Raw genomic sequence first — 17854 nt, 5'->3', positions numbered from 1 at the left:
TAAAAAGTCCCTTCAGTCTTTGTCCTGCTCTGCAATAAATGTCACAGCTCAACAGCTACACTGAAAAAATACAGATGGGACAAACTGGCAACATTTTACAGAAGCCAATACAAGGATGCCCATTTATACTTGTGGAAGCTCTTACATTGTGTTAAAGAATGATTTTTCCAAAAAAGTGTGACATTTCTGATGTTAAGTTCTGCAAAGAACACTGTGCAATTATTCTTGAGTGAGCCCCACAAGAGCTGGGTATGCCGTAGCTTGGAAATAATTTAACATTTTAATAAATCATGTGTTTAGCTGCTTTTGAAAGAACATTCTTTATTATTGTTTCCTTTTGAAACAAGTCCATTATTTCATTACTACATAAGGCTGATACCATGTATGCCTAAAAACATGCTAGAAGCAGCTGCCTTCAGAAAAAAAATAAATCCATTTGCACACAGACTTGAAACAAGAAAAACTGGGTCAATCTCTTCTCTTATATCAAAGTAAACATAGAACCAACAGCTTCCAGAAGGCTTTAGGACCAGACCAGAGCCCCCAGGTCACTTCAAGAGTGACCTGCATCAATAATTCAAACATAAACACACATGTGGGTACCTCCTTTCCCAGTGATATGCTGAACTTTGGGGCAAGATCCTGGTTTCAGCTGGGACAGAGTTAATTTTATTCTTAGCTGATACAGTGTTGTGTTTTGGATTTAGGACCAGAAGAATGTTGATAACACACTGATGTTTGAATTGTTGCTAAGTGCTGCTTCCCCTAATTCAAGGACTTCCCGGTTTCCAATGCTCTGGCAAATGAGGAGGTGCACACAAAGCTGTGGGGCAGCATGGCCAGGACAGCTGACCCAAACTGGCCAAAGGGATATTCCATTCCAGAGGACACCATTCCCAGGATATCAGCTGGGGAAATTGGCTGGGAGTGCCAGCTGCTGCTGGGGCTGGGCACTGGTCAGGGGATGGTGAGCAATTACTGTATTATGCATCACTTGTTTCCATCAGTGTCATTCCCCTTTCATCACAATTACTACTGTATTTTATTTCATTTCAATTATCAAACTGTTCTCACCTCACTGATGTTACCCAGCCCGTGCAGCCTCTGTGCAGCAGGAATTTGGCACTGTCCCACACCTCCCTCATCACCACTTCATGGGAAGCCAGTTCTCCCTCTTGGAAGCTTTACACTTTTCCTATTCTAACAATGTACTGCAGGGGACTTCCAATTATTCAGGGAGCATAACATACATTTTAATTTGTTTGGAGTGAAGTCATTCCACTTGATACAGACTGGCTTTGGATGTTTGATTTTCTTCCTGGAAAGCAGGCATAAACAGCATTCCCAAGGGAGGCCATGCTACCAGGCCTTCCCAAATAACCCCGGGGATAGCAGGAGGGAGCCCAGAGCCTCACTCTGCACCAATACATACATTAAAATCCTATTTCCCACTCAGCACTTCATGCAAAGATTTTTTTTGTGTATTTCTAGCTGCAAATAAAGCAGCGTCTTGCTTTGTATTTCTGTTTGCATTCACATTTAGTAGAAAGAAAACAGAATTTGTTGGGGTTTTTTCTCCATCAGAACATGCTATTGCTTCATGGAAACTTAATGCCCTCTCCAAAGAATATTTTCCATGGTCAAAGAGAACACAAGCCCAAACAAAGCCTGGATGTGCCATGCCAGCAACGACACTTGAAGGAAATCACAAGACAAATACCACATCAGCAAGGGCTGGAGGAAGAGCAACAGAGAGGAGCTAACAGGGAGAGAGGATGCTCATCCTCCTTCCTCCTCCTCCTCCTTTCCTCCCCACTGTGCCAGGTACAGCTGGGCTCTTTGTCAGATTAATTGACACAGTTGGCTAATGGATAAACAATTAACCAGTGTTTGCAATGATTATTTGCAAGGGACCGCAGCAGGGTTCCATAACTCAGGATTTTTTTTCTTTTTTAAAGCTAAAGCTGTTTTCACAGCTGGCACAGACAAATCCTGTGATAAAGGAGGGTTCAAACTCAGATGGACCTGAATCAGCCCCAGCAGCGAGATTCCCCCCACCGAGATTAGAGCCGAATTTTGGGATTGAGAGGGAAAATGTGACTTGTCCTGTCAGCAGCCCCACAAACCTGGGCAGCGGCCACGCTCCCTGTCACAGCTGGCTGCTGCAGAGCCAGAGGACACAGGGCAAACTCAGCCCTGGGCAGGGAGGATGGCACTGGGGTCAGCTGGAAAGACAGGACATATCACATCCCTCTGAAAGCTTTGCCAAATTGCTTTAAAGGGCTCTGCTCTGTAAGAGCTGCTTAACCTCTTGGGCAGTTTCCATGTGGTCACTCTCTGCATTCCCATGGGCAAGCTGAGGAATGCCTGGGTTAATGATCTGCAACAGGCTGGGTGCAAACAGACCCAGCCACACACGGATATCCAGGATTTTACCACAAACCAGGCAGGCTACACCAAGAAGGCCCTGTCTGTCCAGTGCCACTCAGTGCTCACACTGCTAATGGACTAGAGAAAAGAATTATAAACCCTTGATACTGAACTCAAGAGATACCAGCAAACTGCAGGAGACTGCAAATAATAGGATGAAACTTCTGAGAAATAACTGCAGCATTTCAGTGTTCAGCTGTTGCCATTCAGGATCAAAAATAAGCAGCAGGTTTTTAAACAGAAAAAAACCCAAACAACAAAAAGAGAAAAACCAGGGTCTGATCGAGTCAAGAACCAGCAATCCAAACAAAGGCAAAACCTGTGCCAAGATGCACAAACAGGACTATTGCCTGTGAGCCAGGAAGGAAGAGATGGTGCAGAACACAGGAAGACTCAGACCTAAAGCATCTGACCTGTGAAAACAATGTCAGTGCTGGGAGAAGGCAAGAGAAACATGACAGCAGACTGCAAGCCTGCAGAAAGCTGCTGTGTGCAGGGTGGACAAGACAGAAGTGCTCTGAATTAAAATCATAGAATGGTTTAGGTTGGAAAGGACCTTAAAGATCATCCAGTTCTAACTCCTGGGCACAGGCAGGAACATCTTCCATTATCCCAGGTTGCTCCAAACCCTGTCCAATCTGCCTTGAACATTTCCAGGGATGGGGCATCCACAGCTTCTCTGAGCAACCAATGGCTCACCACCCTCAAAGGCAAGAATTTGTTCCCAGTATCTAATCCAAAACTACTCTCTTTCAGTTTAACTGCTGGTTTAAAGCAGAGACTAGGGAGAAAGCCTTTTCTAATGGCAAAGGCATGGCACTGCCTGAAGAGGGGTTTGCAGAGCTCCAGGGTTGAGGGAGGCAGGGGAACAGTTGTACCACAGCACCCACACCCCAAACAAGCTGCTGGGGGCAGCCAGGAGTCTGTGTTTGAACAGAGGGAAGGTGCTGCTCTGGATTTATCCGGCTCAAAGTCTGCCTGGGCAAAAGCAGCAAGAAGAAAAACACAATGAAAAGACTCAGCAGTAAAGGAAAACATTGGAAGAATGAACAGACAAGGAAAAAAGGAGATGATTAAACACTGAAGGAGGTAGAAACACATAGTACAAACCCCATAAAGACTGCTGACATTGCCTTTGTCCAACCAAATTCTCATATTAATTACTTCCTCTTGAAGCACCACTTAAGCTTTCTGCCTCCTGTCCCAGAATGTCCCCACAGCACACGGGCCCCAAAGCTCTTAAACTAGTAAAATATATACACTGGAAACAGTGACTGCACCAAGAATCAGCCAAGATTTCAACTGCAGGGCCAACGACTGAAAGAATAGAAATTAACTCTATTAACCCTGAGCCCTTGTGAATGAATACATTGCAAACCTGTAGCTCCATCCTGCAATTCTGCGAGTCCAGTATCTACCTGTTACTTGCCACTTTGTTTATGCTTTAACCCCAAGTTATTACTTCAGGGACCATATGACCATCTCAGCCTTCACTTAAGAAAATTTTTTTTCTACTTGTTGCACAAGACAACAAAAGCACAGCATTAAAGGCATGGAAACTGGAAGGCAGAAAATATATATTTTTGTAAATATTCATAACAGTTCTGCATTTTGAAGACACTGACGTCCTGATGTGAAAATGTATGCGGCTGGTAATAGCACAGACTACCTAAAACTCGGTCAGCCTAAGTTTACTCTGTATCGTGGCAGATCTGAAACAAGCTCAGACAATCACAGCTCCTTAATGAGGTTCCAATGCTGAAAAGCACCACACAAACCTATGAAAGCCAGAAAAACTTAATTTGGAAAAAGAGGAGAGCAGAGAATAGAAGATACATCCAGGAAAAACAGACATTTCCTGCTAATGCCTGCCAGGGTTTGATGTTCTGTATCAACTCTTATCCCTATGGTGAGAAACACTATAATCCCTGAAAATTATCTCATTCCTGTTCCCATGGCATCTCTCCCAGTACAGTGACCTTCTGGCAAGGGCTGTGACAAATGACCTCTGTTCCCATACTTGGTTTTCTCCTGCAGGCAGAGCACCCATGGTGGGACACACAAAAACCTCCCAGGCTGCCTGGAGCAGAAGAGGCTTAGGCCAAAACAGGGCAGTGAGATGGGGTTATTAAACAGAAAACAAACAACCAAAACAAAGCCCAAAGAATCTGAGCAAGCACGAATTCTCTCTCCTCCTGCCGCTGCCACCAAGAGTCTGGGTGCAATGGGGGCACCAAGAGCTCAAATGAAATGCCAAGGAACTCCCATGCACGATGCCCTCAACAGCTTTTCGCTCTGTCTAGTGATGATGAATCTTTTGCATGTAAATATTCCCTAATTCATCACATTTTAAACCTAAAATTAGCTTTGGACCACTCTGTCTTGGAGAAATACCCTCATCTGATAAGAGCCATTTCTGAGGAGTTTTTTGCCTCCCCCAGGAGAAGCTGGGCTTGTCATCACCCCAGATTTATGCCCAGGCACATATTCTTTCCACAGCCTGGGCAGGGGTCAGCCCTTGACTGCAGTTAGGAAGTGTCTCCTCTGCTCAGGATCCCTGCCAGCACCAGCAAAGAGCATCCTGCTTTTCCAGCCCAGGAAAAATCCCCATACTCACACAAAGCAAAATAGACACACACTGTTTTTATCTTTCCATCAATATTTAATTGAAAGCCCAGGGCTCTTGTAGGTAGCACACTACATTTCCTAACTATGAAACATGCTCAGCAATGCCTTAACCCTGTTCTTCAGTTCAGTGTATGGAAAACACCGAACCAGAGGAGCCAGCAGCCAGCAAGAGCAAATGCAGACATCTCCTAAAAATCTGCCTTTCTGGGTGCTCATACTGCAGGGACAGCGCAAAAGGATTAGGGTTTGTTTTTCAAAACATACAGAAGAGCCCTTAAATAAGAACCAAAGCATTGCTCCTACCCTGGAAAGATCTGGTGCTAGAGAACTGACATAAAAATCCAGATGAACAATAGACACGTTGAAACATCATCCTGACCTAATTTGCTTATCTTCAGTCCAATCCTGATAAAACCAAAATATTTTAAAATACTGTTTCCAAAACAATTATTCCCACAAAGTGCACACATTTAATAGCAATACCTCTAGAAGCAGAAACCAATTAGTGCTTCCTGCAGCACAGTTCCCTGGCTCTGCATTATTGATTTCCACAGTCCTTGCCACATGAGGCTTACTGCCAAGCCACCGGCCTGCCTGCAGGAACAGCAAAGTCACAGGAATCCACACAGCCTGTTTGCAACAGGGCACAAGATGTTTCAAGGCTGGGATGGACTGGAAATCAAAGGTTCATCCCTGGAAGTCCCTGCTGCACTCTCCACATCAGGCAGAGCCCGTTCTGCTCCTGGACAGGGCTGTGCAGCTTCCATCCCACAGCACTTCTGCTAGAGAAAAGGACACAGAAAAGCCAGGCAGCTCAAGGGAAAGGATGAGGTAAAGCATTGGTGACTAATCCATGGCTTCAGCCAGAAAGCCCCTCCGTGTTGGTTTATCCCCACACCCAACCCAGCCTAAGCGTTGGCACCTCCCAAGGACTCGTTTCATTTGCTTTACAGAGCAGTAAAGGGAAAACATAAACATCCTCGGATGGGCAGCGGCTGCTGATCTCATGCTGATGTAGCTGCTCTGGCTCCCGCTGCCCCTGCCCAGAGCACCCCAGGAGCACCATCCCTGCTCCCAGAGGAAGTGCAGCCTCCCCGGGAAGCTGATCATTAGGTATTTATTGGTAATTAAGGCTGGCCCTACACACACTAATTCATCGCCTTGTTTTGGATTCCTCAGGCACGGACAAGAGTGTTTAAGCACAGCACTTGCACCTCGGGCTGTGCATCCTTCAGAGATCACCACCAGCCCTCCACTCCCTGATGTGGCCGATGGCACACATCCATCCTACAGCCCTAAACCCAGGAGCACTGCATGTAACACCCCTGAAAAACAGGACAGAGCCTCTGAAATCTGGTAACTCACCCCCAGAGACCCACTAATACTATAGCTGCAGGCAGGCAAAGGGAACCAGGTGACAGCACCTTGGGGATTGGCTCCACCTCAGCATCCCTAAACCACACAACTAAGATGCAACAAAGTGGTCAGTAGAATCCTGGGCTGATGGAAAAGAGGGGATTGGAAAATTGCCTGCTGCAGAGAGCAAGCAGCAGGAAAGCCAAAGCATGCAGCACTTCTGGGTGACACACAGCGTTTGGCACAAGACAGCTAACAAAAGCTTTATATAAAATCCTAAAAGCAAGGAACAGGTCAAAGTGATAGTGCAATGCACAGGACTCTTAGAGTGACCATCTCCATGAGGATCAGGGGTACAAGGGACCACCACAGTGCTCACAGGATGATATTCATGGCTGCAACTCTTATCTAACAGCTGAACACATCACACAAATACAGCACATATTTTAGTGACCTAAATGTATAGATATCCACAGGGCTGATGTCCTGTACATCACTCAACACTATGCTGCTATCTCCCAGTGCCACGTCTGCTCCAGCAACTGCCACCTGCCAAGCCACATTTCCACAGGGAATTCCAGCAGCTCAGAGATGAGCGGGCACATTGGCAGGCAGCCCAGCACCTCCATCCCTCCCTCCCTCTCTCCCACAGTAGGGTTAGGTGGCAGCTGATAAATGTAAACAGACCTTCACATATCTCCTCCCAGCCAAGCTAATTCCAGGGAAAGCACTGCAGCCTGTGCTTGGGAGGGATTCAGCAACTGCAACAGGATCTCAGCCCAGCACTGTGCCCTGCACAGGCACCAGCTCCTGGCAGCAGCTCTAGATCACAGCAAAGAGCACAGGTACGTGTCAGGAGGTCATTGTCCCCATTCCTGCTGCCAGCCTGCTGCTGATTGAACTGTTCCCATTAAGTGGCAACATGACTTTTCTTTCTCCTCCTGCTTTTTTCCACGTGAAAGCACAGAGAGGTGATTTTGTTGACCCTTTATTTTTTGACCTGCTCAAAGAAATGAGAATTCCTGCGGGTATCACAGAAACAAAGAGTAGCAGATTGAGACCATGTATTTCTACTAACAGTTTAACTAAAAATTTAACACTTCAATAAAATGCTGTTTCTGTTGTGTTGACTTTTGGGAATTTGTTTGCCCTAATGGAACTTCTCAAATAATTTCCATTTTAAAAAAACCAAATAGCTGGCAGGAGCAGAGGGCCATGACGGAGGAGGAAAGCAACCCTCCCACTAAACTACTGTTAATGTAGTTCCCACTACAGTGCAGAACTCAAATGTTCCCATGTGAGCAGCCAAGCCCAACTCCCTCCCTTGCCTGGGGAGCGCAAGGCACAGGCTCATCTCCCAGGGTGGCTTCCCCACGACACCACCAGCTTCAAGGATGACCACTGCAGGGTGACCACCACCACAGTTTTACTGATGCTTCTGTCCCTCTTAGAGGCAGCTCCAAGTGCAGGGTGCAGGGCTGGGACACACATGCAGTGCCAGGCCCACACGGGTGTTTGCACGGTGCCATTTCACGCTGATCCTTCCTGGCAGCGTGAACCAATCCTGTGATTGCTCACTCTGAACATTAACCTCTGCCAAGCTTGTGCTGACGGTGCACGCTGTGCCAGGGGTGTACTTTGGTAAACCCAAAGCACGGGATGACCTCTGGTTAATGGGTGTGAGAGGAGCTGCGGCACCTTGGAGTCACCAGGTTGTCCCAGCAGGAGCATGTTTCAGCTCCTCAGTCAGAATCCTGCTGCTGCATCCCCATCCCAAACAGGACCCTGCACTGCCCTGAGAGCACTGTCACCTGGGCATGGACAGGCTAGAGCCACAAGTGCAAAGCCCCATGATGTGGTACAGCCTCTCTCATCACCCCAAAACACTCCTGTACTCCTGCCTGCAAACCTAATTCATCACCTTTCCAAACCAAAGCTCCCTAGTGATTTTTAGTGTTTTATTTAGCAATGCTTTTAAATGTGTTTGATGCATTCTGGCTGATAAGCTCCACAAGAATTCGATGTCTCTGTCCTCATTTGACTTCAGTTATTTTCCAGTCTACTCTTAAAGCTGCAGCACTCAGTGGCCACAGATCCCACTGTCAAGCTGGGACACCCAGCACTAAAAGGCTGTTGTACAATCAGGCATCATTCCTGAAAAAACAGCAACAGCAGGTGCCAGAGGTGACAACAGGAGGGTGCATGTCTGCTCCTGATCCACGTTTCCAAAAACAGCTGCTTTTCCTTAGCACAGCCAGCAACATGGCCAGACACCAGCCCTCAGCCCCCCTTTCACACCCAGAAATCTCCAATCAGTTCCCAAACAGCTTCATCTGTGGATTTAGGATAACACCAAGGTCTCGCAAGAACTGCATTTTCCTTCTCCGTTGCCAGCTAAAAAAAATATTTGGCAAGGTGTTGTTTACAAGAAGAAAACAGTTGGCTTGGGGAAGTCCTGGAGGTACCTGTAACAAAAGCTGTTACACCAAGTCCAGAGGTGATGCTGTCCCCAGGACTTCACAGAGAGCTCCAGGTGGCTTTGCAAACCAGCCTCTCCCATGGACACCTACATAGTAACATAACAGCACCTAGGGCACAGGGCACTCAAGTTAGTTAAAACTTAATTTTTCTGTACCTTGAAATGCTTGATTCATTAACAGAATTAAGGATGAGTAAATACAGTAATTGGGTTCTGATTTCTCAAATAATTCTGGAATGATGGCTGAGGTTTCAGACTGAGATCAAATCCAGGCAAATTCAATAAGAAACTGTCTGTTATGAAGCAGTAACTTGCAGAAACAAAATAGCTCCCTTATGTTTCTTTCTTAAATACAACTAAACACCTGCAAATTTATGCAAAACAGTTCATTTACACACACTGACAATACTGACAGCTCGCTTAGAACAAAATAGATGCCATGGACAAAATTTTTTTTAACCACTTTCCTAGAGGGGGAAAAACAATGCCTTGATCAAACCTGCACAGGAGCCTGCTGATGGCAGGCAGGGAAAGATGATGCTCATCTCAGAGCTCAAATCGAGCCTCAGGTGCCTCCTATCTCCTCTCCCCCACCCACATCTCCAGACCTCCAGCACCTTACAAGCAACATGTGTCTCTGGGCAAGGCAGATACCCTGCAGTTCATTATCCTCTTGTTGAAATTCCTTTACAGTATTTTCCCCACAAATTCCTAGAGGAAATCTGTGAATTAATATTATGACTTACAAACCTAACCCTCCAGACCTCAGCACATAATGAGGCAAAAATTAAAGAGTATTTTTCTTCAACTGCCATGACCTTCTGGAGCAGTGCTGCCCCGAAAAGTGTTTGCAGAGAGTTTTCTACATGTACAAAAAAAAGCTGTTTTGGCAGGAAGAAATGCAATAGTTTTTGGGAGAGAAGTAATAAAGGCTAAACAGACTCAGACAGCAGTTCCCATCTTGACAGTTCTTTCTCCTGGTGAACAAAATGGCTCACTTGCCACAGTTAATGCCAAAACTCTGCAGGATCAGGTCTGACCACAGAGATTTCTAAGCCACCATGAGTCATCTACTATTCTTTCTTGGTAAGACTTTAACGCTGGGTGGGACACAGACACAGAAAAAAAAATCAATTTGCAGGAAACCTCAGTCATGGAAAAATATACTTCAGAACATCTCACGGGGACTACATAAATAGCAAAGGAGAAATAAGAAAACAAAATACTTTCTTTTTGAAAAGATTATGATGCACTGCATGCTCTCCAAATTGTTTCAGCAGCCCTTCAGCTGCGACAGAGAGAGGACAGCAGCCACGGGTGCTTCTCAGTGCCACCAAAAGAACCACAAGCAAGGCAGACTTGTGTTCTTCATGTGAAGTCAACTGCATCATGTAACTGCATCTTACTTGAATTGAAAGAGAAAATACAAATACAAACCGTCCACTTGTTTCACCTCTTGTGTGTCACATTCAAAGCTGGTTGGGAGTCAGAACACTTATCTTTTAAATAAAGAAAAGCCCTGACAGCAGGGTTGGCTTTAGCCGGGTAGTGGGGTACAGTAACAAAGTCCTGCCATGGCCATGACACCTCAGGCTACTGAAAGGGTTGGAAAGGTGCAATTAATTACTCTTGCTGGCTTATTTTCCCCCCAGCCCAAGGGTTTCCTGGAGGCTTCAAGCAGGAGTCAGCCCTGGTGAAAGAAGCCTCTGCTGTGAGGTTGATCTGACCCAATGCAATGCAGTGAGCTGAGTTCACCAGTGGGTGTTTTCTGGGTGGGGCAGAGACAAGTGGGAAGAACAAGAAATGAGTATTTCTGATTAAAAAAATCCTGCCAGAAGTCCATCTGGTAAAATGGGAGAAGTTTCTAGGAAGTTCAGCAATGAGTCAGTGGCAAGGAAGAGCCTTGGGACACAGCATCAGCAGATCCTGAAGGGAAAAGAGAAGCAAGTTCTTGCACGGCCAGAGAACCAGAAACTGCAACTGGCTCTGAATCAGCCACTTGCACAGGCTGGGACAGAGGCTGTCAGAACGCTGCTCTGTGGGACATTGTCTGCCTGGCACTGCCTTTTGTCTCCCTCTGAAACACTTGTCCTGGAGAAGAGAGGACCCTCTGTGCCTGGACCACCGTCCCCAGCCCTGGGGAAGAAGATGTAAAGTGCCCCCAGCTCACTGGGATCTTGCTGCCAGTCTTGGGAGAGCCCAGGCTTATCTTACTTCTCCCCAAAAAGAGCCCTCATGTGAAGGCTGCACACAAGGGCTCACTGTATTGGCAGAAAGAAAAATGAAAGACAAGAATCAGACCCGCTCACAGCTTGACCTGAAAAATGCAGTCCAGGAAATGCAGTTTAATTCCTTCTTTACCAGCAGGTGTAAACCAGGAAAATAGATCTCAACACCATGAATATTCTGAATACTTGCTGCTGTCAGTAGAGTGTGCAAAGGACTCCCTCACCCAGACAGGAAAGTCTCCTGACAAGTAAACCTGCCAATAGTGATGAGGTTTGTACTCCTCAGCCCTGCAACTGCTCTCCCAGAGGCTTTCCATTGGTGGCCAGTGGAGGGGTGCTCTCCCTCTTCTGCAAAATGTGTACCCCACCACTATTCACCTTTTTTATTACACCTGCCTTTTTATCACAGCCTTTCTCCCTAAACAGTGAGTTCCTTAGGATAGAAGATCATTTATTTTATCTATTCCTCCTCTGCAATAGAAAATGGGATAGAGGAGGAAGGGACAATGTTATACTAAGGTAACTAATGCAAAGTGGCTAATTTGCTGTCAAATCCTACTGGAGGTGTAGCACCATTTTATTTGATTGAGCTCAATGGAGTCCACTCTGGGTCACCAGGGAGCAAAGGAGAAGATTTAAGGGCAAACAAATTGCAGAAAACCAAAGAGCACAAAGGTACAAATACCACACACAGCCAACACCGGCTTCAGTGTAGACTTGGCACAGATGGGTTCATTCCCACCCAGCCCCACCCTCAGACACTTTTTATTGGCGTCCAAGCAAGCAGAGTAGCCCAGTAAGACTATCTCAGGTAATTACCTTGATATTAAAGCCCCACATCCCGTTTTGGCAATAAGCCCCAGGCAGGCTGTCACCCTTGCTGAGCTGATACCATGCTCGCTGCAGGAGCAGCAGCAGATCCTCTGGCACTTCCTCTATCCCCCTTCCCTGACCCTTTTTCAGCAAGATTTCCCTCACCTGCATATAATCTATTTAGACTCTATTTAGTTGTGTGAGCCACAACTGTTTTTAAACAGAAGTTTTTATTCTCTGAGACAAAACTGGCCTCCATTCTGGGATGTGTAGATTCGGCTCTGCCTGGTGCCATCCCAGCTCCTTTGGGGTCCCAGCTCTCCAGTGTGGGAACAGCAGCCGCCACCAGACAGCTTCTCCCCCTCTCCCCATACCAGCAGATGCGTGCCTGGGGGCTGGAGCTGTCTGACAGACAGAGCCCCACTCTCAGTTTATTATGCAAACCCCCAGGTTTTGGTGTTTATCTGCTTGAAGGATCCAGAAATCACTAAATGCCACCACGGCGCGTGGGCACGAGGAGCGAGGGATGTGCAAAGTGCTCAGGGCAGTGGCGATGGCACACGATGCCCCCTGTGATACCTCCCACTGCTACTGCATGGAAACAGAGAAAACTCTGAATTCCAAAACTAAAAATACATATAAAATTCACGATCTTCAAATCCACATTTCACTCCTGTTTGTTTGCCCCCTGCACAGAAGCCAAGGTATGGGTGAGTGTCTCATCACAAGGACCATGACTGCCCTGTGCCACCCTGGAAACCCGGCACCAAGCAGGTGAGGGAGCAACATGGCAAATATTTCGTAATAAAATCTGGCAAATGGAGCTTTTCCATCAGTCCTTCCACCACTTTCTACCTTCCAGGGTGTCTGCACATGCAGAGCTGGTATGTACATATATCAGATGATCACAAGTCCATGGAATTGAGGGACAGGGCAGGTGCATCTGGCTAAATATCTGTTAAAAACTTATTTATATATCTAAAACAAACAAAAAATTGAGTTGTCACTATATATCTATCTCCTGCAGCTCAGCAGAGCTGCCCACCCTGCATAGGTGGATGCAAAGAAGCCAGGCTACACACAAGCTGCACACACATCCCACCTCTCAGAGGGCAGAAAAAGCACGGCAAGCAGCACCTAAATATGGACTGAAAAAGCCCTTATTTTGGTAAAAGGAACCAAAAAAAGGATGGCCAAGGTTTTGTGAAGGAAAGGCAAAAAAGACACAGTCGCAACTCCTATCAGGCAAATGATTATGACCAAATCTCAGTCCCTGTAGGAGTTTCCAGTGTACAGGGCATGTGAGAGCAAGTTAAAAACACATCATCAAATAATTGCCAGTCAGACAATAGGAGGAAAAGGCATGTAAAGGTTTGCTCTCGCCCTCCTTCCTCACCCTTAGCCAAGACCAAGTGCCTACTGACATCAGACACTCCAGAAGAAAATCAAATTGCTTCTTCAGCTGTGTTATACACAGATTTAGGGTCACTGGCTAATGCTGATTCTTACTAAAGCTTTATTATTATTATTATTATTATTATTATTATTATTATTATTATTATTATTATTATTATTATTTCAAATCACTTGCTGCAAAATAGCTGTTTCAACATGAAATTAAGGAACCACCTGTTTGCAGCAAAGGCATCAGAAAGGTGCTGCTCCTCACAGAGCACAATGCCTTCCTACAAAACCCCAGCAATTTCAGACACTGACTTCTCCTTTGATGTATTCACTGTGTACAGACAGAGAGAAGATAAAACTAGAAGCCTCTATGAACATTAGTAACTGATATCTTCCTTATTATGTCATTTCAAGGGAATAACACTTGTGGTAATGCCAGCATTTAAGTGCATTCCCCTGAAATTTCTTTCCCTGAAGTTTTGATAACCTGCTTTAAATCCATTTTCAGAGAAGGAATAATGTAAAACCCAAGTTCAGCTGGCTGAACTTTCCCTTAATCACGTAAGAGATTGCTCAAATCACTGCTGGAGATAAGACCCGTTCCCTTAAAACATCCTTCCTCCACCACAAACACACCTGCAGTCTAAAGAGCACTTTCTAAATTACAGGAATAACAATGTCAAAATGACACAACCCTTTACACTTTGTTACTGTAAAGAGTAGTAAAAAGTTCTAGGAGAGGCAAGAGATTGCAGCTCGCTTTTTGAAAGATTAATTTCACAACAATCACCTACCTAGTACTTACAATTTCATTTACACGCATGTGAAACAGCATCTTCAGCATTTTAAAAAAGCTGCAATTCTGATACCAGCACACTCTTTCTCAGCTGTGAGACCTCAGGAGACACTTGTCAACAACAGCATTTTTTGTGGCAGGAGTTCAAGCCTCTCAAAATAAGGACAGCATCATGGTCTCCAGGAAAAGTGAATTAATTAAGTCTTTTCCAGTAAGATCAGAGCCTCAACACTAATTTTCAATAATCCTGAAAAGGATGATGTTATATATCAAGATAAAACTAAAAACACTAATGAGTATTTAAGTGAAACCCTTCAATCTTCTCTACTTAGGAAAGTTAAATCTTGGCAAAGCCAAATTCAATCGCTGTAAGTCTCAATAAACTTTCATTCAATCGGCTGAAGCACAGTCTGCAGCAATCTCTGTAAATTTCAGCAGGTCTTTTCAGAGGGATGTGACCTTGGCCCTGTCCCACAGGGAGCTCTGACCAAGCCTGGGGCTGGCCTCCTCTCCAGGGGGATGGCAGATCCAAGGCTCAGTGTCCCCAGCCAGAACAGCTCGCACCAAGATGGGCGATGGGGACACCATGGGAGATCGCCCCCATGCTGCACCCCCAGCCCTGGGGAGCCCAGGCACTCTTCCCCACTGCAAAAAAATCTGATTTTACAAGCTCAGTGCTACCTCATGGACAGAAGGGCGTCTTCCAGCCGCAGGCAAAGGCAGGACAGGTGCACAGTGGGGACTGGCTGCTGCCATCCCACGCTAGCCCTCTGTGCCCAGATCAGGGATCCCAGCAGTGCCAGGGAGTGCTCAGCATCACAGGTAACGGTGATCCTGAGAAAAGGGCTCTCAAGCAGCAAAGGAAGGGTATCCCACAGACTCAAACTCAGAGCTTTCCAACTTCTGGCTAAGCTGGGCAGGATCTGGCCATGAGAACCAAGCTAAAGGGCTAACACTCCTGTGAGCATCATGAGGTGGTTGGAAATTAAGTTCCCTGGTTACCTGCGACCCTCTGCCATGAGCTCACACTTATCAAATGGTAGAGATGGCGCAGGAGGGAAAACACGAATTCTTGAGCGATTAAAGACACTCGAAAGAGAGCTCCCACTCTTCGAGATGCAAACACAGGCACCTCGAAACACAACGCCGTACGCAAACAGGGAGCTTCTGTCCCAGCAGCCATGGGCACACCGGCCTCGCCTTGACATCCACACTTACCATCTTCCACCAGTGTGAAATCAGCAGAGCTTCATCCACCAAATGCCGATGCCTGTCCCCAGGCAGCCTCACTGGAGAGGCATCGTGCAGATTTACTGAAAGAAGGGATGTGGGGAAAGCGCAGACCTGGGCACACAATGGGCATTGTCCTTCTGTGTGAGAGAGCCCGGTCAGCCCGGGGGAAAGCTTCCAAAGCCAATGGAGCTGCACTGACATGAGCCACGGTCCAGCTCAGACCAGAGGCACCTTGGGGCTGAAGATTTCTAGAGAGCACCATGCCAAATAAAGAAAACCAGCAACAGGCAGAAAAGGCTTTCATTGTAAGAAACCCACCCGGCAGCTCGGCAGAACGGGTTGTGTCAGCACGTTGAGTAACTCCCAGGGTTTTCCTACACCCCAAAAACGGCGGGTGCGGAAGGGACGTGGCAGGGTCACGGCTTCACCAGCGCCGGGGACACTGAAGTTCACCACATCGCCGAGTTTCCCAAACCCAGCCGCCCGCGCTGACCACAAGGCAGGACCGCACTGACCCAAACCCACCCGTTCCACAGCACGAAATACGCGCAAACCATCCCGAGTGTGTCCGACAGGCGACAAACACCTCCCCGCGACAAAGCGTGCCCCAGCAAAGAGCCCGGACAGGGCATTCACTTGAAAACAGAAGCTCTGCGCTGAAGTCCCCGCCGTGCCCCGGGCCGGGTGCCCACACTCCGGGGCACCCCCGCGGCCGCCCCCGCCCGCACCCACCTCCGGCCCCCGCGGCCGCGGGTGCCCCATGGTGCCGTCACAGCCAGAGCCAGAGCCAGAGCCAGCCGGGTCCCGTCCCCCTCGCGGGGCAGCAGCCGGAGGAGCAGCCCGGAGCAGCACAAGGAGCCTCCCTACAGCCGGCCCCGCCCGCTGAGCTCGGGCGCGCTGCCCAGGCCCGGCCCCGGGCCCGCCCCGCGCCCGCCCCCTGAGGGCACCGCGGCCGCTCCCGGGACACGGCCCCGGGCAGGGACGGGGTGGGCGCCATGGGGGAGCCAGAGGGAGCGACTGGGGACGGGCTCGGTTATTTCAGCCCAACTTTGCAGCGCGGGAAGGGGATTTGAGAGTCCTGCGTGCTCCGAGAGGGAGCACGGTTCTCCCTTTCGTGCCCGGACGCTCCGGGAAGGAGAAGCCAAGGCTCCCCGCCTGACCGACACACTGCGTTCGGCCACGGAAACAGATTGAAAAAGCCTGTGAAAATTAACAATTATTACATGCGATGCTTTTTTGGTTTTTTTAGCATAAGACAACCCAATAGTTACAGTCCGGTGCTGTTTGGATCCGAGCCGTCCTCCCCTGCACATGCTGCGTTTCCCATGTTGGTTCCCATGTGCCCTTTTTAATATGCAAAGAAGCAGATTTTTTTTAGCGAGAGAGAAAATTTTTGTGCTTTGCAGAAGCACTGAACTGACACGTGGATAAGTAAAATTCTCAGCAGGTTTCAGCGATAACCCAGCCATGAGTGCTGGTGAAACGCCCAAAATCTGTCTGCAGCACTGCAGCTCTCTCACTGCTGCGGCTGTACAGAGAGATCTTGGTGATTTCTTCCAGGGAACTCAGTGATTCCACTTCAATATCTACAGCAAGACTTCAACATGGTTATTGGGATATTTTTCTTCTTTAAATGACTTTATTTTTTATTTCTTTAAATCATGAGGAACTCAACCACAGTCCTCAGATGTAGATGTGATAAATAACACAACTTTGATTACTGCTGGTTCAGAGGCAGCCTCTGTCCCCTACTCTGGCAGTGCAATATTGAAGCATCACATCCTCCACCAGAGCACACCTGCCTTGTTGTTTATGGGCATACCTGTAACACCGCGGCTCAGCTCATTTACACCGGATTTACTGTCACCTGGCTTACCAACACCTTAACAAAACCAGTGTGAGTGATGTGCTACACACCTAAAATCAAACTTGGAAATCTAAGGTGGGTTCCCAATAACATTGCAACACGGTTTCTTTCAGCTCACAGGGTTGGGCTCACGCACTGCCCCATTCGGCATCTGTGGAGAGCTGTGAGTCAAGGTGGCTCAGCAGTGCTGGCTGCATGAGCAAGGAAAAAGCACAGGAACAAAGCAAGAGAGGAAACCGGGGTGGAACAGTGCAGGGCAGTGGGAAATATTCAGAGTTACCCTATATCACTGCCATTTCCACCCCAAAGTGTGGGCAGAGCTGTGTTCCAGACAGGCACATTACCCACACTGCAGAGAGTTTAGGAATGAATGGAGAGTGGGCACAGGGAGCATCCCTCGGGGCACCCTCCTGCCCAGGCTGCCCAGCCTCTGCCATCTGCTCTGGACACAGCTCTGTTCACCCCCCAGCTCCATGGAGGCCAGTGGGCTGCAGAGGATCTCTGCCACCTCTCATCTCTGCACACCTCTCCATGTGTGTTGATGCAGAGCAGGGACATATCAGACAGAGAAATAAACTATCTCTGCAGACAAACCCCTTCCCTCCTGCTCAGAGTCCACT

At 47.5% G+C, this 17854-nt stretch overlaps 1 protein-coding gene across 10 annotated transcripts in view; it reads right to left on the bottom strand.

The window, feature by feature from the left end:
* PLD1 (phospholipase D1) overlaps positions 1–17854 on the bottom strand; it is a 100089-nt gene that overhangs the window by 45638 nt on the left and 36597 nt on the right. For 4 of the 10 annotated variants that reach the window (XM_086844309.1, XM_086844312.1, XM_086844318.1 and 1 more), the window contains exon 1: positions 16100–16304. The exons of the other annotated variants lie outside the window; for them this stretch is intronic. The gene's annotated coding sequence lies outside the window, so the exon portion shown is untranslated. Of the gene's footprint in view, positions 1–16099; positions 16305–17854 lie in introns of those variants that run through there. 10 annotated transcript variants of the gene reach the window in all.

The sequence above is a fragment of the Cyanistes caeruleus genome, chromosome 10 (assembly GCF_971803275.1).
Source record: "Cyanistes caeruleus chromosome 10, bCyaCae1.hap1.1, whole genome shotgun sequence".
Lineage (NCBI taxonomy): Eukaryota > Metazoa > Chordata > Aves > Passeriformes > Paridae > Cyanistes > Cyanistes caeruleus.
Note: the sequence above shows the minus strand (reverse complement) of the source record. Positions and strands in the feature narration are given on the sequence as shown.